This window comes from Cyprinodon tularosa, unplaced genomic scaffold (assembly GCF_016077235.1).
Source record: "Cyprinodon tularosa strain WSP-4 unplaced genomic scaffold, ASM1607723v1 ctg908, whole genome shotgun sequence".
Taxonomy (NCBI): domain Eukaryota; kingdom Metazoa; phylum Chordata; class Actinopteri; order Cyprinodontiformes; family Cyprinodontidae; genus Cyprinodon; species Cyprinodon tularosa.
In genome coordinates this window covers 392,501-416,199 of record NW_024039683.1, presented here as the reverse complement: position 1 = coordinate 416,199, position 23,699 = coordinate 392,501, and the positions used below count along the sequence as shown (strand labels likewise).

At 41.2% G+C, this 23,699-nt stretch overlaps 1 long non-coding RNA gene across 1 annotated transcript in view; it reads left to right on the top strand.

The window, feature by feature from the left end:
* The window catches only part of LOC119776086, a 42,071-nt gene that overhangs the window by 10,455 nt on the left and 7,917 nt on the right, over positions 1 to 23,699 (top strand). The window contains exon 2 of the long non-coding RNA XR_005279731.1: positions 22,523 to 22,633. This is a non-coding gene — a long non-coding RNA (uncharacterized LOC119776086). The remainder of the gene's footprint in view (positions 1 to 22,522; positions 22,634 to 23,699) is intronic.

Genomic DNA, 23,699 nt, shown 5'->3' with positions numbered 1-23,699 from the left:
GAGGAAGAAACCAACATCATACACAAGGATAGTCTGATGGCTTTTATTTTAGGCATAGAATAAAAATATGTTCATTTGATCAGTGCAGAGAGATCCAATTAAGCATAAGTGCATTCATTACTTATCTCATAGTATTATGTGCCTCCTGTAAGCAGTTTGGGAGATATGTTCACTATCTAGAGAAGATGCAGGCAGAGGAAAAAGAAAGAGAGAAGGGAACTTCTCTTTTAGAGTAAACAGCTTTAAAGTGACGGGAACAAAAATGCTACCATATGACCTGAGGCCTAATTTCACTCAATGACTCAAACTTGAGCCGAGTTTCATCAGACTTCGACTGGTCAGAGTTTATTTCCATCTGCAGTGGCGCTTTATGCACGAAGGGCTGCGTCATTATGCTGATCCAGCTACTGAATTCTATCAGCTGGTTCCTGTTCTTCTGCTCTTCTTACTGTTACAGTGTTTAAACTTTGTCTTCATCATTCGCAGAAACAACAATTTCTCCTTGGTTGCTTTGCTGAGCAGGGAGTCTGAAAGCGCATATTTACACATGCTGAGGGCACACTGTGAGCAGATGCTTTGTGATCTGGATGGACGTTTATAGACTCCATTCTGTTCTGGTCTGATGTTAACCCACCAGTTCTAAGGGTGAAGCCTATAGGCCACCCCTTAAAGTTCCACTTAAAGACCTCACTGTAATGACCTCAGAAACTAGCATCCAATATTCATACAGGCAGACATATTTTCTATGGGATATATTTTCAAACCAGAAGGATTTCAGCGACTGGGTGGGCATCAGCGGGCGGACGCTCTGCAGAGTTAGCAAACACAGTTTGTGACAGGAATGTGGGGCTGATCATGACTTGGAGTAAAAGTCACTGACCTGATAAAATGTTCAGTGCATTGTTTGGAGCCATGGCTGCATCCAGAAGGCTGATGCTGACCTCCTGAATGGACGAAACAACTTCTTTGGAAGGTTTAAGGCACTGAACAGCACTCTAGCAGTGAAGGCCGTTCACATCAGGGAGAGGAGGTATCTGCCTCATCACAGCTGATGTTTGCAAGACTCTGAGGAGAGTCAACCCGAGAAAGGTCCCAGGCTATGATAACATACCTGGGCTTACAAGGATGGACCAATCCGTAGTGCCAGCATGCTTCCAGTCTGCCTCCATTATTCCAGTCCCAAAGAAGCCTCAGGTCGCCTCCCTCAATGATTAGCGGCCTGTCGCTCTGACTCCCATCATGATGAAGTGCTTCCAAAGGCTGGTTAAAGAACACATCGTCTCCAGTCTGCCGCCAACATTCCACCCGTTCCAGTTCGCCTACCAACGCAACCGCTCCACTGAGGACGCCATCTCTGCTGCTCTCCACCTGAGCCTGGCACACCTGGAGGAGAAGAACACTCCACCCACGTACGGATGCTGTTCCTGGATTTCAGTTCAGCTTTCAGCACCATCATCCCACAGCATCTGATGGGCAAACTGGAACAGCTGGGCTTCAATACACCCCTCTGCTATTGGCTGCTAGACTTCCTCACCAACAGATCTCAGTCAGTCCAGGTTGGACAGAACACCTATCAAGTTATCCCCCTAAGCACAGGCTCCACTCAGGGCTGCCACATGATGGGATGACACATAACTGTGTCCCCAGGTTCACCACTAACCACATGGTGAAGTTTGCAGATGACACAACGGTGATGGGCCTCATCAGAGACGACAACGGCCAGGACTACAGAGAGGAGGTGGAGCAGCTGGTGGACTGGCGCTGAAATAACAGCCTGACCCTGAACATGGAGAAGATGAAGGAGAGCATTGTCGACTTCAGGAAGAACCTGCCTAACCACGCTCCACTGCTCATCAACAGCTCCGCTTTGGAGGTGGTCAGCGGCACTAAATTCCTGGGGGTGCGCATCACAGACAACCTCACCTAGACTGTAAACACCACATCACTGGTCAAAGGGGCACAAAAGTGCATGTACTTCCTGTGGAGGATGAGGAGAGCCCACCTGCCCCCACCCATCCTCCCAACCTTCTCCAGAAGCACCATGGAGAGCATTCTGAGCAGCTGTCTCACTGTGTGGTGTGGAGGCTGCAGCGCCTCAGACTGGAAGAAAGTGAGGAGAGTGGTGAGAACAGTAGAGAGGATCATTGGGGCTCCTCTTCCTTCCATTAGAGACATTTAAAGACACAGCGCTGCATGTCTTGAGCCCGTAACATCATCAATGACCCCTGACCCCCCCACCATGGACTGTTCTCCCTGCTGCCCTCTGGGAAGAGGCTTTGCAGCATTCGCTGCAGGGCAAGCAGATTCTGCAACAGCTTTTTCCCAACAGCCATCAGACTGCTGAACTGTTGAAAAACCTTCTAAATCTTGTCACAGACTCTGCATCACACTTTATTTATCACAGTTATCAGAAAGTAGTGCAGAGACAATAAAAGTTTTTTTTTTTGTCTGAAGTTTAACAGATTAATCTGTCAATCAGCAGCAGTCAGTCAAAGAGAAGAAATGTCACATTCTCAGAGTGCTGCTGTAGCTGCTTTGTTTCGTTCCAGTGAGCTGACATTCTCGCTGGTTACGCTGCATTTTGTTTTTCCTGTGTGCATCCTTTTGGTATTTAGAGGCTCTGATGACTCAACGCCATCAGAACTGAAGAGAAGCGTGAGAAGTGCAGCCCGATGAACCCGTTTCAGCATTTGACCTGCTAAGCTTTGGAGTAATCTCACTATAAATACATCTCCTCTCCTCATACTATAACAGCAGATCTTCTCTTACTGTCTGCTTGTCTTAATCACCTCTGACGCCTTATATCCTGGATTTAACCACATTTTCAGTAAAAAAATATGTAAGATTGAGCAAGATTTTCATCAGATTTGACCTTTCATAGCTCTTGCACTTTGCAGCTTTCTCCTCTAGCCTTCAGCCTCAGATTGAACTTTAGAGAAGTGTGTGTGAACTTTGGACATGTGTGTGTCCTATTTTCACTTTTTTCTTTCAACAGAATAAATACTAAATTTTTGATTTTGTTACCTTTTTTGTATCATGTTTCCTTCTAGCAATGGACCGTTTTTAAGACTCATAATTTCATAGACTTCAGTTCCCTAATTATTGGGCACCAATTCACAACACATGCTGTCTCAAGGCACTTTGTAGCAAGAAAATAAAGATTTATTTAGTCGAATAAAATGTAAAAAATATCAATTCACATTTATCCTAAGTATCAAACAAAGCAGTAAAGTTAGGCACTTTGCTCGAGTTTGTTTATAGGTTTTCCATCTAATGAGATAAAGCAGATTGCATTGAGTCATTGACTCCTGGATGAACAACAGCGGACAGTCGCTTGCATTTTTTGTCAACTTTTACAGCAATCTGTCAACTAAAGAATGGGACGGTATCCTCAAAATTCTTCTGCTTCAACCTTAAAGGAATAGTACACCCAAAACATGATTAGCCTTCATTTTCTACTCACCCCCATGCTGAACAACACTCTGGAGTACTTTTTTGATATCTCAAATGCATCTGGAGATCTGGGAGGCTTCTTGCTGTCTGCTGACATTCAAATAATGGAGGTCTATGGCGCCCGAGGCAGAAAGGTCCATAAAAGTCCACCAAAAACGTGTCAATATTCCTCCATACTGCTCGTCCAATGTAATCCAAGTGTCCTGAGTGGGTAGCATCCAGAATTTACTCGAAACGAAGTCATTTAGAACGTTTTAGAGCCTAAACAGTAGTGTATAGGATTTCCTAATAGCGCCCCCATGCGCGCTCACGATTCTACGGAAGCCGGCAGACCAAACCGGAAGAAAGTGCGCATTCAGCGTCTGCTCTGCCGATAATGCAAGCGTAGAAGAAGAAATGTGCTGTTTACCTGTGCAAAGAAAGAAACAACGAAAGAAAAATGTCTGAGGACTTCAGTGTTGAGGAAGAGCATGAGTTCTTTGCCGAGCTGAATGCACTGGTTTGGTCTGCCGGCTTCTGTAGAATCGTGAGCGCGCATGGGGGCGCTATTAGGAAATCCTATACACTACTGTTTAGGCTCTAAAACGTTCTAAATGACTTCGTTTCAAGTAAATTCTGGATGCTACCCACTCAGGACACTTGGATTACATTGGACGAGCAGTATGGAGGAATATTGACACGTTTTTTGTGGACTTTTATGGACCTTTCTGTCTCGGGCGCCATAGACCTCCATTATTTGAATGTCAGCAGACAGCAAGAAGCCTCCCAGATCTCCAGATGCATTTGAGATATCAAAAAAGTACTCCAGAGTGTTGTTCAGCATGGAGGGGAGTAGAAAATGAAGGCTAATCATGTTTTGGGTGTACTATTCCTTTAAATCAGTTGATATGCTATAATATTGTTTAATATTGTGAGATCCAACTGCAAAACGTTTTGAGGCAAAATAAATTTCTTTGTACAGAACAACTAGAAAACAACTTACAAAGACTAAGATTTGTTTTTAGGGTTGTACCAAAAACTATATTTCCCTTTTCGGAAAAACAAGCAAATAACCAGAAAAATGGAAACACTGAATGTAAAAATAAATGAACACATACAGATGTAAATAACAGACTAAATCCTACTATAAAAAAAAAAATACTTGAGCTTATTTAACGAGTAAATTTATCCACTGTGAGATCAATAAAGTAAATCAATCAATTAATAAATCAATCAAACAAACAATAGGAAAATACTGGAAAATCAAAAATTTGAAAAGGAAACCAGAGTCAAAGACCTGATGATGATGATGATGATGATGGAGTATTAAGGCACCTTCCATTCCAGTAGTTGGCGGTAATGCCCCTCTGGAAACAGAAGAAGAACAACTTCTTCTTCAACTTTAAACAACAATCGAAATCTTCTCCACCCAACATTTAAAATAATGGCATTTTAAACAATAACACCGAAGTACAGCAATAATAATCAAGCATAACTTTCTGAATGTGACGGGCGCCGCCATTTTGATTTGCTTGATTCCCTCCTTCTTCATCTTCTTCTTCTTGTGTTTTATGGCGGTCGACAAACAACTTTTGGTGCATTACCGCCACCAACTGCTTGATTTCCTCCTTTAATACTGGCAGTAATACCGCAGATCGTCACTAGGAGTCGAGGAACCGAGATAGCGTGATGTGTAAACGGTCGTCAGAACCGAGCTCGGCCTGGTTAACTGAGCCGAGCTCGGACCGGTCTCGGCATGGATCGGTTTTTCAAGGGTAGTGTAAATGGGGAAACTGTTTGCTGGTTCCTCCTTATCGTCATTTATTTACCCTTCAGTAATTCTTTACTGGATTTCAGTATTTTGATGGATTTTGTGGATTAATGTTTGTGGATTTTTGTTTCTTTGGCCCTTTCTTTTAATTATTAACAATGATAAACTTGCAAGGAACCACCTCAGCCTTCATCTCTGCATTGGGGTCCTTGAAACCTCCACTCAACCTGACACATGCGGACCGATAGAAATGTGTCTTTAGTTCTCTACTTCTTACTTACGGCTTGTTTGTTTGCTCATTTTTCATGTTTGAGAATAAAGCAGCTGTTCAACCGGGCTTTGTAAGGTTGGTGAAAAGAGTGTTTATTAAAGGACAACACTGTGGAATTCCCAATACCAGCGTGGTTGTAAGTTTTTGAAAGACCTGTCGAGTCAAAAACAAGTCTGTCGAGTCTGCCACCACCTCTCCTCCCTTAAATGCAACCCTATAGTTACAGCATGTGGACCTTTCACCAGATTTCAATCCATTGCTGGTTAGTTTTTACATCAGAGCTACTGTGACCTCACAGCGAACTGTCACCCTGAGATCAAACAAAACAAGATAGAAAAACACTGCTGTTAAACTCATGACAGGGAGGATTCAGAACAATAAGTATTTTAATCTACACTTTCCACCATTTGCAGGTTGTGTTTCTCAGTCTGTTCCATTGTTCATTCAGTTATCCAAACTTTACGTTGGTTACTGTTTCATTTTCAGCATTTCCCATTTGCAGAATGTGGCAGAGTCCCAACTTGGCATGAAAGCTTGTTCTGTCTGTAGCGCCGAAAAAGGTCAGAGACAGGCTAATTGGAGCTCTGCTATTTGCAGTTCTGGCAACGGTTGCCAGTTCTGGCCTCTTATCATGAGTCAGATCTAATGTCAGCTGATGAAAGAGGGTCAGTGGTCGGGGTAGGGGGGGACAAAGCTGTTTATAGAAAACATAAACCCTGCAAATGCGTGACTGGGTCAGAACCTGCTCCTGTGCTCCTTGATAAACTGTAGAAAACTTTACTTGGAAACAAAAATGTACTGTTAATCTCCAGAAATAAAGTCAATAAATGTCCTGTAAGAATAAAATGAGCACAAAGTACCGGTAACTAAAAGTTTCTGAAGTGTGATGATGTGATGTTTGGAAAGCTGATCTCAGCCATCGGTGCATAACACATTGTTCTCCCAAGAGGAAAGCAAGACAAGAAAGAAGACAAGAAACTCTGAAGGTCACAAAACAAAGTGAAAGTTTCTGTGGTGATTCATCCAGTTGTTGGAGGAAATTATTATGAGACATATTCTATACAGTCATTTGATAAAAAAAACTATTGTAAATGTTGAGCCCTCTGTTAAAAATCTTTTACTATTTTGAAAAAAGCTGATTAAAAAAAAACAACATATTTTACTTCTTAAAAAAATGATTTCAACACAATGTGTTTTTTAGCTGAAAGAATAAAGGAAACCCTACATTTTAATTACTTAAATAGAACAAAGACATGACAAAAAAAAAGAAAAAACAACCAGATAACTTTGCTAAGGTTTCCAGGATATTATATTCACATAATTTACTCACACATTTTGAAGAAAAGTTAAAATTGAGGGCACAATGAAACCCTGGTACGCATCATCTCCCATTTATCTGAGACTTGGTCAGGGGGCAGCAGGCTCAGAGAGAAGCCCTAACTCCAATATCTGCTAGACCTCCTCCAGTTCCTGTGGGTCTGTTGATCTCCCGCCCCATTGTCCCATCAGCTGTCTTAATCAGGACCCAAAGCTATTTGATTTTCTATGCTTGAGGCAGGACCTCTCCTCCGACCTGAAGAGGAGCTCCACCTTCACACTAGGCCTAGAAATGCAGAATCACTTTATCTGCATAAGCAGAGACAAAATTCACTGTTTCCCGAACACGACCACCTCTGGCCCTCAGCTGTGCCCAGAAATCCTGTCCATAAAGGTTAAGAACAGGACCGGTTACAGTGGGCAGCGCTGGAGGAATCCAACATGCACTGGAAACAGGTCCGACTTAATACCTGCAATGTGGACCTGAAACCTGCCCCTCCCGTACAGAGATGGAATTTCCTCCAGTGAAGAGCCCCCAACTCAGTTCTCTTGGAGTGCCCCCTACAGGTCCCCATGATGGACACAATCAAAATCCTGCTGTAGACCCATAAAGAAATTGTGGACCAGTTGGGCAAACTCCTATAAGCCCTGCTCCTCCTGTTAAACAATATTAAAAAACAGCCCTCCTGTTCTAAGTCCAGAGGGCTGTAGAACAGTGGACCAGCTGTGCATCATCTAGAGCATTGGTTCCCAACCCTGTTCCTCTGGGATCCCCGTCCTGCATGTTTTAGGTGTTTCCTTGTTGCATCACACCAGAAACAAAAAATGGATGGTCAACATGGTTCTGCAGCACTTGGTTGCAGGGGAGGAGCCCTCATTTGAATCAGATGTGCTAAAACAGAGACATATTTTAAACATACAAGGCAGGGGTCCCTGAGGACCAGGGTTGGGGACCACTGCTCCAGATGCTGCACAGCTGGTCCACTGTTCTACAGCCCTATGGACTTAGAACAGGAGGTGGGAAACAAAAGAATCCTAACTAAATTAACATTTCTGTAGGATAAAGTCTCCCATCCCATGCATAAAGCTGCTGTAGAACTGGAGTGACAGACTGCTGCACCCTAAATGCACCAGGAAGCGTTATCACAGATCCTTCCTCCCAGCAGCTGTAAGACTCTATAACCACCACTGTTCCCAACAACCTCAAAAAGTTTTTCCTTTCATGCTGATTTTGCTCAGCTTCTATCATAGTGAGTCACATAACCTGCTGCTGTCATTCTGCACATCTCTCATGTTGCTGTTATTTCCAAATATCCATTATTGTAAAAATGTCCATAGCTGGATATTGGTATTTATTCTCCAGGGTCACATTTTTTTTTTTTTTAATATTGTTTAAACACTTTACAGTACATTATTTTATTATTTATCTTTTAACTCTTCTATTATGTTATTGTTATACATTTTTCTAAGGTCCAAATTTGTGTGACCATTTTTTTCTATAATCTCCTTGCTCCCGTGAACACCAGAATTTCCCCATTGTGGGACAATAAAGGGATTTTCTATTTCTATTCTATTCTAAAATGGCTGAACTGTCCTCATCCTACACACAGTGTTGAAGAGGCCTGTCAGTAATGACAGCCCATCACCATTTAGAGGCCTAAGATCCTCAGGGTGGATCTCATCCAGCCTAGAAGTTTTTTTGATCCCGTCCATGACTCGGGTGATTTATTCAAATCAAGGCACCTAGTCTTTAATTCCACAGAGAAGGCATGTCAGAGATCGAGAAATCAAAGCGAAGACTAACAAAAAACTGAAGGCTATGGGGGAAACAGGTGAAAGCAACAGGCAGAAAGTAGGATGCAAAGATAAACCAAATCTAATAATTACATGTAGCTGCTGAGGAAGAAAACAGGAGCCAACAGGAAGGAAAACATAAAAAAACTAATAGAATTTATGCAATGATATAAAAAGAAAACTTGGATAGCAATGCCATCATCCATCCATCCATCCATCCATCCATCCATCCATCCATCCATCCATCCATTCATCCATCCATCCATCCATCCATCCATCCATCCATCCATCCATCCATCCTGTCGTCTTTGGGAAAATGGCAGGACCTTTAAAATATAGGAACAAAATAGGGACCAGGCTGTAAATCTTAAGATAAAAACCATAACCAAACACTGGCAGATCAGAAAGTTTTAACTGAGCTGAACATGCAGAAGGAAATCCAACCTCTCCTGTTTTACAGTCTTTAATAAAACTGGCTTGTTTTAAAATGACTTCTCTGTTCTGGGAAACTGTGGAAAGGCCAGTTATGGACCCTAATCTTCATTAAATGGCCCCTGCTTGTACCAAAGCCATGAAAGTGATTTTAACCCGGTAAGGTCACTGATACTCAACATAGATTGGTACACGTCTTCCAACTTTGTTCTTATGCTGCTTTGTTGCAGCTACAACAACATTAAAGGTCAGGAACACAGAGGCAGCAGGTAGAAAAATGACACCCCAGTCCAAATCAGGGTCCTATTTTTAACACCTCTAGGAACTGCTGAAAGAGCCCTGCTGCTTTAAACCCCCAGAGGGACATTTCTCACAGCTGGGAGGAGATCCTATAGGTATTTTGGTGCCTGATGGTGTGAAAACTGGAAATGATCGCCTCTAAACATTAAGGCCACAGCTGTTGCCATTTTTAATGTTCAGCTTGATCTTGACAGTCAGATGCTTATGGTGTTAATTTGATGTGACTAATTTGAACCTCCATGATTTCCAGCACCCACAGCTCAGTTTTACCTTAAACATGCAGACATGAAGCGAACGCTTATCTTTCTCCTCCTGGTGTCATGAACATTTGGGTCTGACCCATAAAGTCACTGTTCATCCTGACAGCCATTGTCAGAATAATCTAAGCATGATTGATGCCTCGCCACTCGGTGATTCACCATCCAGTATCACCTCTTTCTCCTTCAGCTGATGTGTTTGTAAAATGTGCTACGTGGTCATGGTAATGAGTGCAAAGGGACACGAAGCAGGTTAGCAATGGAAATTGGATGAAGGACGAGCTTCCCGTCTCTGTCCGCTCTTTAACCCGGCAGCTTCCATCAGTTTTCCCCACTCTGACTCAGATTAATTCTATAACTGTGTCCTCTCAGACCTGCAGATGATTCACAAAAAAATGTTATGAGTAAACTTCACATCCATGTTTTTATTTGAGCTTTAAGCCAAGGTCCATGGGTTGAATTATTTATTTTTCAAGTTCTGCTTTGCTGCAAATTGAGAGGTTTTAGTAAAAAAGTACAAGAAATGAAAATAAAGATGTTTGCCTTGTAGCTGAGTATAAATACATGCCTATGGTTATTTCTTTATTATGAATATGTTGTTTAAACTTGTGTGAGATTCCCTATAAGTATTCATGCATAACCGTAGATTTTCCTTGTGTAGAAGCTTAAAGTGAGAGACATACTCTCCCATAATGTTTGGAAGGGCGGGGCAATCAGAGACAGGGATCTCTGCAGATGGGCTCTGTTCGAAAACCTGGGCTGCATCCTCCAAGGACCCGGTCTACCTAGACTGGATCCTCCAAGGACGCGGTCTACCTAGACTGGATCCTCCAAGGACCAGGTCTACCTAGACTGGATCCTCCAAGGACCCGGTCTACCTAGACTGGATCCTCCAAGGACGCGGTCTACCTAGACTGGATCCTCCAAGGACGCGGTCTACCTAGACTGGATCCTCCAAGGACGCGGTCTACCTAGACTGGATCCTCCAAGGACGCGGTCTACCTAGACTGGATCCTCTAAGGACGCGGTCTACCTAGACTGGATCCTCCAAGGACGCGGTCTACCTAGACTGGATCCTTCCAAGTCCTTGAAAATAAGGAGACCGGAAGAGTTTTGGCTGTGAATTCGAACAGGTCCACCCTTCGGTGGGTTTTACCGCCGTATGCTCTGTTGCTTAGCAACCGTAAACGTTGACACACACAGCAGGAAAAGAATGAAAACCGAGGTTTTCAAAACTGTTTATTTATTTATTTATTTAAAAGTTAAAGCGAACAAAGACTTCATTAACAAGAATCCAGAGTGGAATAAAGGTTCCAACCACCGGGAGCAGGAACAGATCAAATCAAATGTAATGATAGAAACCTTAGTCAGTTAAATAACCTGCTGCTGTCATTCTGCACATCTCTGATGTTGCTGCTATTTTCAAATATCCATTACTGTAAAAATGTCCATAGCTGCATATTGGTTATTTATTCTCCAGTTTTATATTGTTAAAACACTTTACAGAATTTTATTGTTTATATTTTAACTCTTCCCTATTATGTTATTCTTATACATTTTTCTAAGGTCCTCATTTGTGTGACCATTTTCAATAATCTTTCTGCTGCTGTAAATCTGCCCATTGTGGGACAATAAAGGGATTTTCTATTCTATTCTATAAAAGGGGTAGAAAGATATAAGTAAATCTAAACAATGTATGTATAAAAATATATCTGCAAAATCTCTAATATTCAACAACAAAAAATACGTAGTTAAGCATATTGTGCAAAACAGCAATAAAAAGATAAAAATCCTATCAGATTTATAGTCCCCACTCTGTAGATTTATTAGAATCTGTCCTTAAATTCCAGCCAAACCCATTTAATCAGTAACAGATAAAAACCTTTAGATAAACCAAACATTACCGCCACATATCTGACTCTATAACCATTAAAACAACTATTTTCATTCATTTCAGACTAAACTATTCACTGACTGGATTATATTAAACTGAAGTTCCAATTTTCACCACTGTTCGGCGCCAAGTAACCTTTCCTCTGATCACAGCTTGCTTGGTCTCGCAATGAATCCTGGGATATCCAAGAATACCGAGGATACATCGGACCCGTCCTTCAAATCGGGCAAAAAGAAGGACGCATTTTAAGGCCGCATAACGAGGACTCATGGAATCCAACCAGACCTCGGCGCCGCGCTATGACGTAATCGGCCTTCGAATCCGGTCTTCTAAGGATGCGTCCTAGGTTTTCGAAAATTTTTGTTGTTGAATATTAGAGATTTTGCAGATATATTTTTTATACATACATTGTTTAGATTTACTTATATATTTCTACCCCTTTTATAGAATAGAATAGAAAATCCCTTTATTGTCCCACAATGGGCAGATTTACAGCAGCAGAAAGATTATTGAAAATGGTCACACAAATGAGGACCTTAGAAAAATGTATAAGAATAACATAATAGGGAAGAGTTAAAATATAAACAATAAAATCCTGTAAAGTGTTTTAACAATATAAAACTGGAGAATAAATTACCAATATGCAGCTATGGACATTTTTACAGTAATGGATATTTGAAAATAGCAGCAACATCAGAGATGTGCAGAATGACAGCAGCAGGTTATTTAACTGACTAAGGTTTCTATCATTACATTTGATTTGATTGGTTCCTGCTCCCGGTGGTTGGAACCTTTATTCCACTCTGGATTCTCATCAGTCTTTGTTCACTTTATAATAAAAAAAAATAAAAAAATAAACAAACAGTTTTGATAACTTCGGTATTCATTCTTTCCCTGCTTTGTGTGTCAACTTTCACGGTTGCTAAGCAACAGAGGGTAGACCTGTTTGAAGTCACAGCCAAAACTCATCAGGTCTCCTTATTTTTACGGACTTGGAAGGATCCAGTCTAGGTAGACCGCCTCCTTGGAGGATCCAGTCTAGGTAGACCGCCTCCTTGGAGGATCCAGTCTAGGTAGACCGCGTCCTTGGAGGATCCAGTCTAGGTAGACCGCCTCCTTGGAGGATCCAGTCTAGGTAGACCGCGTCCTTGGAGGATCCAGTCTAGGTAGACCGCCTCCTTGGAGGATCCAGTCTAGGTAGACCGCCTCCTTGGAGGATCCAGTCTAGGTAGACCGCGTCCGTGGAGGATCCAGTCTAGGTAGACCGCGTCCGTGGATGATCCAGTCTAGGTAGACCGCCTCCTTGGAGGATGTAGTCTAGGTAGACCGCGTCCTTGGATGATCCAGTCTAGGTAGACCGCCTCCTTGGAGGATCCAGTCTAGGTAGACCGCCTCCTTGGAGGATCCAGTCTAGGTAGACCGCGTCCGTGGAGGATGTAGTCTAGGTAGACCGCGTCCGTGGATGATCCAGTCTAGGTAGACCGCCTCCTTGGAGGATGTAGTCTAGGTAGACCGCGTCCTTGGATGATCCAGTCTAGGTAGACCGCCTCCTTGGAGGATGTAGTCTAGGTAGACCGCGTCCGTGGAGGATCTAGTCTAGGTAGACCGCGTCTGTGGAGGATGCAGCCCAGGTTTTCAAACAGAGCCTCTGTTTGACCTTTATACTCGTCCTCTGCAGCTACTGTTTGCTGGATTCTCTTCATTCCCTCCTTAACTTTGTGTAAAGGTGGTTTTAAATCATAAAACCACCTTTAAGTGGTTTTAATAATAATAATAATAATACATTTTATTTAACAGCGCCTTTCTTGACACTCAAGGTCACTTTACAAATAATACAAAAAAATAAATAAAAAGAGATGAAAATACAAAATACAGATACAATCTTACAGTTACAGTTTTAAATACAGTTTTAAATCTTAAATGTGGTTAGTTCATTTTATAATAAATCTTTAAGTCTGTAGATATAATTATGAAATTATCTGATCTCTTAACAGTGGCACGGGAAGGGGGGTGCTGCGGGGGCTGCAGCCTCCCTCGTCATAGCATCAGCCCCCCATGGTGGGGGGCTGTGGAGTAACATAATATTGTACTTAAAAACATGAAATTATTTATGTATTTATTTTTTTAAAGCCTGTGTTTGATATGGGATTAAAATGATGGGCTGTATATAAGATATAAACTAATGATTCATTATTTTAATATTTCGTAAAAAACTAGGCTACTCCCCCGGAAGCTTCCGCCACCTCACATTCGTTAAGGCATGGCTAGCAATACGCAGCAGAAACGTATTTCTGACTATTTCGAGGTAAGAAATGGTTTTAATTCCCCTATACTGCCAGATTTAACGTTATTTATGTGCCTATTCATCTTAGTCCTGTGGCTGAAGAAGTCTACGCTAGAATAAGGCTGCATATCACTAAATTTTATGTCTGTATTAAGCTATTTAGTGATAAAATATGAAATCAGTTAATTTTTTTTGTGTGTGTGTGTTTTTTGTTTCAGATATGAAATCATTCCCCATATCCATAGTCGAATGGACTTTCAAGATGTTCAATGCTCAGTTTATGATACACTATATTGCCAAAAGTATTTGCTCACCTGCCTTGACTCACATATGAGCTTAAGTGACATCCCGTTCCTAATCCATAGGGTTCAATATGACGTCGGTCCACCCTTTGCAGCTAGAACAGCTTCAACTCTTCTGGGAAGGCTGTCCACAAGGTTTAGGAGTGTGTTTATGGGAATTTTTGACCATTCTTCCAGAAGCGCATTTGTGAGGTCGCACACTGATGTTGGACGAGAAGGCCTGGCTCTCAGTCTCCGCTCTAATTCATCCCAAAGGTGTTCTATCGGGTTGAGGTCAGGACTCTGTGCAGGCCAGTCAAGTTCATCCACACCAGACTCTGTCATCCATGTCTTTATGGACCTTGCTTTGTGCACTGGTGCACAGTCATGTTGGAAGAGGAAGGGGCCAGCTCCAAACTGTTCCCACAAAGTTGGGAGCATGGAATTGTCCAAAATGTCTTGGTATGCTGAAGCATTCAGAGTTCCTTTCACTGGAACTAAGGGGCCAAGCCCAGCTCCTGAAAAACAACCCCACACCATAATCCCCCCTCCACCAAACTTTACACTTGGCACAATGCAGTCAGACAAGTACCGTTCTCCTGGCAACCGCCAAACCCAGACCCGTCCATCAGATTGCCAGATGGAGAAGCGCGATTCGTCACTCCAGAGAACGCGTCTCCACTGCTCTAGAGTCCAGTGGCGGCGTGCTTTACACCACCGCATCCGACGCTTTGCATTGCACTTGGTGATGTATGGCTTGGATGCAGCTGCTCGACCATGGAAACCCATTCCATGAAGCTCTCTGCGCACTGTTCTTGGGCTAATCTGAAGGCCACATGAAGTTTGGAGGTCTGTAGTGATTGACTCTGCAGAAAGTTGGCGACCTCTTCGCACTATGCGCGTCAGCATCCGCTGACCCCGCTCCGTCAGTTTATGTGGCCTACCACTTCGTGGCTGAGTTGCTGTCGTTCCCAAACACTTCCATTTTCTTATAATACAGCTGACAGTTGACTGTGGAATATTTAGGAGCGAGGAAATTTCACGACTGGATTTGTTGCACAGGTGGCATCCTATCACAGTTCCACGCTGGAATTCACTGAGCTCCTGAGAGCGACCCATTCTTTCACAAATGTTTGTAAAAACAGTCTGCATGCCTAGGTGCTTGAATTTATACACCTGTGGCCATGGAAGTGATTGGAACACCTGATTCCAATAATTTGGATGGGTGAGCAAATACTTTTGGCAATATAGTGTATATTTAGGCCATGTTTTATTCAAGTATTCCTGATCCTGTTGATTGGGAGCTGTTGTTTGTTTTGAATGATTAAAATAGAAGAAATAAAGTTTAAAATGTTAATGCTTTGTTCCGATGCATTTTAAATGGCAGTTTTTGGCGACAAATGTAGGCCTACAATATTATGTTAAAAACGTCAGCCACAGCCCTCAACATAATGACGTCACGTGTTTTCCAACCCAGCTATCAGCCCCCCTCGCTTGAAACAGCTTCCAGCGCGCCTGTCTCTTAACATGTTTTTCTCCCCCAAACAGCAGCTTTTAAGGTTTCAATCTACGATGTAATCAGTTTCTCAACATTACAGAGCAGTGATGTAGTTAAACGTTTCTCAGTAACATAAAGCCAGCAGAAGATCCCTTGCTGTCCTTCAGCAGCAGTGACGGCGTCCTTTTTTGTCCTCGGAGCTCATTCTGGTGGAAATCAGGAGGGAAGATTTTCACTAACAGGATAAACTGAGCACTTAGGAGGGAACACCTGTACACCTCCTCTCTCTCTCCCTTTCAGGCAACGGCGGTTAATTGACCATGAGGCAATTATGTGACATTGGTGCTGCACAAACCGCTCTGATTGTAGGACTGGTTTAACCTGAAACACCAGCTTGTCTTTCACAAAAAACAAAAAAACACCTCGATTATAAGAAACAATTTGGAACAGAACCAGCAGGTGACAGGATGGTTGGTTTACAAGGCTGATGCTGACCAACTGAGGAGAATCTGAGGATGTTAACAATATCTTTAGATCTTTTATTTACATCTTTAAAGTTGGAAATGCTTTCAGCTTATATAGACCCATATGATTTGAATCCTGCTGGTCTTTAAATGCAGAAGGTTAGCATTTATGTACAGGTGGTAAAATTTGGTCACAGATGGACAAATGATGTGAGTGTTTGTAGTTATGGACCACCGATTGTGTCCTTCTGCATTTAAAGACAAATTTAAAAATAAACAAAAAAATGTGTCTCTTATTAATCTTATTTTATGTATTTCTATTTGATCTACTATGAATTATGGAATACACACATATCAATAAAATCTTAATTGCTCCAAAAAAGGAAAGAACAAAAACGTTCTTCTTTATTTTTGAAATTTTGACTTTATTTCTGAGAATTTTCAAATTGTCAAACTAGATTTAAAATCATAGGACTCTAATATAAAACATTACACAGAGAACCTAGATAATGGCCTTATAGTGCCATGGCAATCCAAACATAAATAAAAAAAATATGCGAACTAAAATGTTGAAATATTTAAATAGATTGAATATTTCTCTCTCATAGGGCCGGATCTATCAAAGGTTTGCGTGTATTAAAACGTGAGCTATTTCACTGCGCACGCTAAAAAATGTACAAACTGATCTATCAACAGCGTGCTAAAAGCATTTGGTCTTTAAAACGTGCTAAATAGCGCCTCTTATCCATTTAGTACTTTTTCTGCAATGAATATGCAATATGGGGCGTTTACACGCAAAAGTGCGTCTTGTGGGAGGAGAACATGTAAATATATTAATTTAGCACTCGCAAAGTGATTTATCAAACTTGAACGCAATTTTGCTAACGGTATCTGACTCTATATTTAACACGTTTCAAAAGAAGGTGCAAATGGTCTGTATGCGTAATTGCGCACACAAGGCAGCGGTTATTGTCGCAAGAAGGAGACATCGAAATAAAGCAAGGAGACGCAGAGAACGCATTTTTTCACTCCGTGTGAATATTTTTGCAATGAACGAGGAAACGATCACCAAAACATATCGTTTATCCAGCATTGCCATTTTGGAGCTGTTGGGGGAACTCCGAATGGATTTGGAGCCAGCCACAAGGAGGACCCACGCAATACCAGATATCACAAAACTCCTTGCAACATTGCACTTTTTTGCATCTGGGTCATTCCAGCGTACGGTTGCAGCGAGAGCTGGGATCTCCCAATCTCGTTTTTTCAGAAGTGCTGTCCGACGGGGTCGGGGTTCTCCCCCTGCGCCTGTGGAGCAACGGTGCCAAATGCTGCGGGGATCTCATCCACAGTCACAGGCCAATACAAAACACCTGTTTTTTTTTTTGTTTTTTTTTTACTGCAGCACATACCACCTTAGGGAATAAAGGTTGCCAGTTTATAAATATATATATATATTTACTTATTTATTTTTTTTGTTGGGGGTCACTGTAAGATTTAAATTTCTTAATGCACTAGTTTGTACAGACTACAAACTACTTTGCCGCAAACCACAAAACGCGCAAAACCATCATTTAAATAGGGCATCTCCAACAGTTTTGCACCTGCCACCAGTTACGCAATCACTCTTGTTAAATCACCCGCAAACCATGGTTCAGCCCCTCGCGCAAAATTCCAGTTTGCGAGCGCAAATTACTGCAGGCAAAATTGGATCTTGATAAATCCGGCCCATAGTTTTGGTCTCTGAGATCCATGTTCATCTGGGTCTTTATGGAAAACTGCAGTCTATGCAGCCTCTGAAATCAGACACACCTTCTATGGGCAAAGATTTTTGCGCCCCAGGGCGGAAATACGTCACCAATCCGCGAAAAATGCTTTACTTGTCCTTAAAGTTAAAATAATTATCTTGCTCGTTTATAAAAGATATTAATATATTTCGAAATATTTTTATGCATAATTTTATTTGTATTTTGTTTTTTTATGTCTTAATCAGGGTCATTGGGTGAGTGGGGCAGCGCTTTAACGCCCTCTTATTGGCCAGTCACCACTGTTCTATCATGTAATTTCTAAAATGATCTTGATCAATAGTTTTCCAGACTTTTAAATTATGGCTAAAGATTCTCCTCTGTGCTTTTCAATAATTTCCGTTTGGTCCTTTTGACACAACTATCATGCAGAGCAGTCATTAACAATGAGCACAGATGGAAAAATGTAGTTAAAAGAAGTGTTTACCTAACAAATCCACATCTAGAAGATCTAAAACAGAAACCTAAGAGATGCATATTCTGTCAGGAGCAAGATATACTGACACCAGAACCCTGGGAATAACTTATTTAAAGCAAAACCCTATTTTCTGTCTGTTAAACTGAGTTATCTCTGCAATTTTTCACAGATTTAATCAAAGGTAGCGGAACAGATTGTCTTTGTGAGCTGCTGCTGCTGAAACAAAGAGCCTCAAGATCTAATTTAAAACTGGTTCTCTGCTAAGTTGTCTGTCATGTTTTCAGACACAACAACTTTTGTTAGAAGATAAATAAGGGCTTTTATCATCTTTTGCAGATGTTGCATCATGCAGCATCAGCGATGCAGGCGAGCAGAATATCAGTTTTAAATAGGTCCAATCTGAAATGTGTCAACAACCAAGGAAGCCGCTGCCTCTTTCACACGGTGCTGATGTTTTTTTCTTCATAGCTCATCTATAAATATAACAAGTTTTTTTGGTCAACCAAGTGTCTCAACAATTTCCAAAGTTTCCCCTTGATCCTAACATGAGTCTGAGAACAAGACGAAGCATGAGCTGAAGCGCTGCTGTATTTACCCATCATGTAGCCATAGCCCTCCTCGATTGATTTTAGGATGTAGCAGCAGAAACAACAGTATGAAATCTAAGAAAACTGCAACGTTACTTTAAAAATCTTTTTTTGATAGACATTTTTTTCAAAGTTTCTGGATTGCATTTTTTTATTTCAATTTACAAAAAAGGAGAGGTGGAGAAACGTCTTCAAATCTTGGAAACCAAGTCCAGAGGATATTTTTTGAATTTTTACGGAACTTTATGATAAGTCCAATAAATAATAATAATTATTATTGTTATTATAACCTCCAACTTAGTCTAGAACTTTTTTTTTCTTATAAGACCACTTCAACACTGATTGTAACACATACAGTCTTCTTATTTAAATAAAAAAAGAACTTCTACATCAGTTATCCATAGATCCTGAAGGCATGTTAAGTGCGCACTCATATTTTCTTTTTCTTTTTTGTTTTGCTCAAGCAATTTAGCACTCCTTATTTGGAAACTCTAAAGGTCCACCCATAATGTATTGGATTTTGGAGTAAATTAACCAGTTGTGTTTCAACAGAACACTTTGTTGTTCTTCCTACATGGGTTAGGCTGCTATACTGTAGGCTTAGACTGCTGAAGGACATAGGAACCCCTTTTCATCATTCTATCTCTATTCTCCCATTCTGCAGTATTTGTTAGATATATCCAGGGCTTTTTGGTCCAGGGGTATGATTCTCGCTTAAACAACTGTCACACCTTGACGATTTTGCCAGCATATGTCTGACAAAACGCTGGCATAACTTGGTTAAGTAATGAGCATGCTGAAGTACGCCTAAGCAAGCTGAAGTACGCTGCCACATGTCAACATACGGCAAGGATGTGCCAGCGTATATTCATACGTGGGTAATAACATACGTTAAGTTTAAGTTACTCATATTTTGTGGAGTCTAGCTTATCCAACAACTATGAGTAACTTGAGCATGATGTATGCGTAACTTATCAAGAACTTATCTTCAACGTATATATCAAAATATATGACGTGTTCCAGACGACCGTGGAACGTGTTTCTAACTTACAGCTACTGTTTAATGGCGCATTGGTAGTGTTTTGGTATAAAGGGGGTTCACAGGAGGAAACTGTCAGTTCTCTTCCAGACTTCATCCTCATCATAGGGTGAGTCAGAAGGTTAGTGTGATGGATCCTCCCTGCGTTCACGCCCACGGCTACAGCCAACAAACATCCTAGCAACTGTGACTGCAAACCGCCTTTATTTTTTCTTTTTATTTATTCATTTACTTAATCTTTTTTTTTTTGGTGGGTGGTAAACAGCAGCCAGGTTAAGTCAGGCACCTCCGGGCGCATTGCTGCCCCCCTCAGGACAGTGGCTTGTGACATTTCTTGGGGATTACGCTGCCATGCGTTAAGCATGACTTAGGCTGTCAGTGGACATACGTTCTAGACTTGTTATGAATACGCTATGTATATGCCCCAAATTACTTTGAAAGAACAGTGTATGCCAGCATTTTAAAAGGTTCTTGAATGCCAGGCATACCCTGTGGCTTTAAGTTGCGAGAGATCCTGGGTTAAAATCTTGTACAAGCCCTTCCTATCTGTTTGACCATGCAGGCAAGTGCAGACATGACAGATTAACACCTACATAGAAAAAGATTGCTGTGTTTTAAAATTGTAAGTGGGAGTGTAGGCCTAGTGGTTAGAGCAGAAGGTTCCTAGTACCCGGTTTGATCTCCACAGCCTATACTCTGGTCCCTGAGCAGAACTCTTAACCTCACACTGCTCCCCGGGCACCACACAATGGCCGCCCACTGCTCCCCAAGAGGATGGGTGAACATGCAGAGAACGGTGGTGAAGGTTCAGTCATCCAGGTCATAGTCATTCCAAAAGAGTGAAAAAAAAACAGTCCACTGGACTTTGTTTCCAAGTCTGAAGATGTTTCACTTCCCATTCTGGAAGTTTTTCCCTGGATGGGAAGTGGATAGTTTTCAATCAGAGCTGCAGATGAATGCTGCTTATTAATCACTTACCTTTTCTCCTACGTTGTCCTGGAATTTGGTACCAAACTCAGAACCTCCTCCTGAAAGACATTTGATAATAAAGTCTTTAAACTAACTAATAGTATCCATGTCTGATACAAACCTTATGTGTGAACAACAGGTTCAAACATTACTTTGTCTATATTTTAGCAATTACTTTATTCTTCTAATTATAATAATTAAACTTTGTAAAATATCTATTTTCTTCCATTTTACTTACTTTCCCTCCAAATTGATCTAAAACCAAATGAATTACTTTTTCTATGTGGTGACAAAAAACTCTGATGGTCTTACCATAAATAACAAATGCATAAATAAGGAAACTAAACGACTGCACAAAAAAATAACAAAAAAACAGATTACTTGCTTATAGATGAAAACAGTTTTACAGCCACCTTGTGTGGCTGAATTTCACACCTCCTTGTGCGTCTTTAAATGTGTCAAGCTGGGTTCCTCCAGAGGTCAATGTCATGTTTGGGACTTTTGCCTCTGACAGACGACTTCTCGTCAGAATTCCAAGCTTCAGGTTGACCAAAGATTTCAAATGTGAGAAAATTTCCCCAAACAAGATGATCAGAGGTCTGCAGGATGACGGGATTCCTAATTTAGCAAGGAATTGCTTCAGCTGGAGGAAATCTGTTTGAAACAGCCGACTATTACACTGTAAGCCCCCTAGTGGACATGATGAGAAATATTTATCAAAATGACAGTGTTCTGATTTTGGAATGGTAAAATATGGAAAATGTTTGGTTTAAGCAACCCTTGGTTTGACTCAAAAGAAATATTATGGTCTGTCTATGTGGAAATAAAACTGCTAGATGTGGATAATTGAACTGGAGAAGAGAATCTCACCTTGCATGGCTGATGATGTTCTGATTTACATGACAATAAAGAAGTGAAAACTTAAAGTTTGTCACCCTTTTCACTTTTGTGTTTTCTATATTAGGTAAATGTTGAAAATTATTCTTAAACTGCCTCTTGGTGCAAAAAGATTTAACAATATTTTCATAAAACGTTATATTCCTGATTCAGTAAACCTCGGTGGAGAGTTAATATAAGTCCACTTACTAATAAAATTCTGCATTTCCACTGCATTTTATCTGGTTTTACCTTGACTGTTGAGATTATTTCACACTTGGGCAACAGATAACTGGAGAAACTACCTTTTTATTTGTATGTCATCTAAAAAGGAATTTTCCCTGCAGATCAGCTTGAAGGCAGAAGTCTGTGCCCTTGGCATCGACACATCCTTGGTAATACTATTACCTAATAGTACAATATAAGTTGTATATTGCTAAAATTTGCTTACCCATCCAAATAATCCAACTCAGATACTTCCATAGCCACGCATATAAAATTAATTTATAAACATTTACAAGGATGTGTTGCTTTAAGAAACTCAATGGTTCTCTGATTGCATGTTACCTGCAACAAGTCAAAATAAGGTATCTTCTTAATTATCAGCTGTAAGTGGTCTTAAAACAAAGTGGAGCCGATAAGGAACAGCTGCTCAGCCATTAAGTGTTGTTAGATGAAATTCTGCAAAAAGTCCGCACCTGTAAAAAATACTAATGAAGTAGTTTTATTTAAAATGCACACGTCAACTTCAGTCCACCACATTTTGGAATTTTTTTGCATGCAAATTTGATACCATGATTTGCCCCCAATTTATCACAACTCTGTCCATGCCTCAGATCGGCGTCCTGTCCAGGGTGTAGCTGCGCTTCTCACCCACAGAAAGCGGCAGATAGGCACTGGCCCCACCGCCACTCTGACAGATGAAGCGGGAAAAGATAGAATAGAAGGTAGGTTGCTAAATATAACAACTTTTCTAATATGGCAGCAGTGATACAGATGCTATGCAAACACTCCTGGCCACAAACAGGAAGAAACTAGAAAGTTTAAAAAAAACTTTCCACTGGAAAAAAAAAACAATCCACTGGACTTGGTTTCCTTTGGAAACCAAGTCCAGTGGATTGTTTTTTTAAACTTTTACAGAATGACTATGACCTGGATATCTGAGAATCTTCATCAGCATGCTTCAATACGATTATTTAAATAAAAACAAACAAAAGCACGCTGCGGCGGGGCACCGCCCAATCACTGACACTCTGGTTTAGGGAGAAACACAGGTACGTGACCAATCATCTGTACAGGGGATGATTATCAGAGTGAGTCACTTACCTGGTTTAGCAGTTCAGCCATCCTCTCAAGCTTAGGCAGGATAAGCCGATGCACAGCCAACCAGAAGCGGCCCTGAGCCTTCCAGAGCTTCCCCGATGCAGCAACCCCAGTAAGCAAGCAGACTCCAATCCAGGACAGGGACTCAGATCAGATCGGAGCAATACTGGAATCCAGGAGTCAGCAGTCAGATCAGGAGTTCTGATCCACTCAGAAACAAACAGATCCGGGTTCCAGGAATCCAACAGACCGTGAAGACATAGAGCATCCAGAAATCAAACAGATATGCATGGATGAGAGGGAGTAGAATCAGGAAAACAGAATCACTGGGGAAGTGATGAAACGCTCTCACCACTAGTTAGGAATTAAAAGCAGCCTAAAGACATGGGCTCAAAAAGACAGGACACTAACAGAAATCAAACAGGGAAACAACAGAAAACTAACAATGATCTGGCCCCGATAGCTGGGCTGGACTGAATATAAGGCAGAACTTACAGGTGGATGAGATCAGAGATGATTAGGAACTGGGCAGACCAGGCAGGTGGGTGAAATGAGTGATTAAGGTCAGCTATCAGAGCAGATAATGACAGTAAGCAGCAGTGCTCATTATAGTTGTAGCATTATATTGTCACATTTCTTTACCATTTCAGATAACATTTTAGAAAAAGTATATTTATAAAAGCTGAACTT